The sequence below is a fragment of the Camellia sinensis genome, chromosome 11 (assembly GCF_055761805.1).
Source record: "Camellia sinensis isolate YWXY chromosome 11, ASM5576180v1, whole genome shotgun sequence".
Taxonomy (NCBI): domain Eukaryota; kingdom Viridiplantae; phylum Streptophyta; class Magnoliopsida; order Ericales; family Theaceae; genus Camellia; species Camellia sinensis.
The window spans coordinates 64,210,336-64,212,372 of record NC_138971.1 but is presented as its reverse complement, the minus strand read 5'-3'; positions in this window follow the sequence as shown (position 1 = coordinate 64,212,372).

The following is a 2,037-nucleotide window of genomic DNA, read 5'->3' as shown; positions in this document are numbered from 1 at the left end:
AATGTACTAAATTTTTGTATTCGGTATTTTTTTTTATATTTGGTGAATTTAAAAAAAAACACAAAATATTATATTTCTTAAGTATATCTAGATTAAGTGTATCTAAAAAATAAAAAAAATAAAAAATTTGCTCAAAATATTTAAAAAATTTAGTAAAAATAAAAAATACGAAAAATAAAAAAACTTAATTTTTGTGTGAATTAAATCAAAGAAAATGATTATTGTTTCCTTTGAAATGACATGAACAAACTATCTGCATTAGTTTATTATTTTATGTATATAAGAGTTAAGGGATAAATATATCATTTTAATCTGACAGGAGAATAAGTGTAATTTTTTAAATATGAAGAGAAAACTTATATTAAATAAAAATCTCAAAAGATGTCAGTATAATTTATCCTAATTTTAAAGCTATTTTCTTTGAGATAAGTTTGATAATACCCTTCAGGAAAAGTTCTGTCTCAAAACTCGCTATGCGACTGTTTTTTCTCCTTCTATTCAATCAATTTCCCTTGTTTTCAGAACTCTTGTTGTACAAGAGATTGTTATGTTTTTGAGATAAGAATTTCGCAAAGAAAAGAATTTTCTTTCTTGAAGTCATATGAATAACCGCCGTTAGTGGTTTCTCATCTACATTTTCCGTATCAAATAGCTTCTTAATTCTCTCGTTTTTTTATTTTTATTTTTATTTTTTATTTTCAGGTGTTTGTGGGAACGCCACTCACCGTGGCTGTTGATGGATCAGAATGATATGATTGGTTTACAATCACTACTACAATGAAGTGTTTGGAAAGAAAGTGTTTTGACTTTTTTATTTTTTTGTAAAATAGTACTACGAAATAAAATAGGTTAAAATAATTAATAAGATAAAATGACACATTAAATTTATAATTATTTTATTTTTTTCTCATGAATATCACATTTAATTACAAAAAAAATCTAATTTTATTCTTAAATACAAAAATTTTAACCTCTTAAAATAATTAAAAATTAAAATAACCTATTAAAATAACAACTTTTCAAACACTCACAATATTAGGCAAGGGTCACCCTAAAAATAAGAAATAAAAACATCTCAGTTTTTATGAAAGTCTGATGAAATAATCTCAGTTTTTAAGTGAGAATGATATGATTGGTTTACAATCACTACTACAATGAAGTGTTTGGAAAGAAGGTGTTTTGACTTTTTTATTTTTTTGTAAAATAGTACTACGAAATAAAATAGGTTAAAATAATTAATAAGATAAAATGACACATTAAATTTATAATTATTTTATTTTTTTCTCATGAATATCACATTCAATTACAAAAAAAAATCTAATTTTATTCTTAAATACAAAAATTTTAACCTCTTAAAATAATTAAAAATTAAAATAACCTATTAAAATAACAACTTTTCAAACCCTCACAATATTAGGCAAGGGTCACCCTAAAAATAAGAAATAAAAACATCTCAGTTTTTATGAAAGTCTGTGAAATAATCTCAGTTTTTAAGTGAGAATGATATGATTGGTTTACAATCACTACTACAATGAAGTGTTTGGAAAGAAGGTGTTTTGACTTTTTTATTTTTTTTGTAAAATAGTACTACGAAATAAAATAGGTTAAAATAATTAATAAGATAAAATGATACATTAAATTTATAATTATTTTATTTTTTTCTCATGAATATCACATTTAATTACAAAAAAAATCTAATTTTATTCTTAAATACAAAAATTTTAACCTCTTAAAATAATTAAAAATTAAAATAACCTATAAAAATAACAACTTTTCAAACACTCACAATATTAGGCAAGGGTCACCCTAAAAATAAGAAATAAAAACATCTCAGTTTTTATGAAAGTCTGATGAAATAATCTCAGTTTTTTAAAAGAAAAATGTTTGAGGGTCACAATTTTTGTGACTTAAATGGCTCAAAATTGTCAAAACGACGTCGTTTTGACAATTTTAAAATTGTTTTATACTCAAAACAACATCGTTTTGATAATTTTAAGCCATTTAAACCACAAAAATTGTAGTCCTCAATCGTTGCTG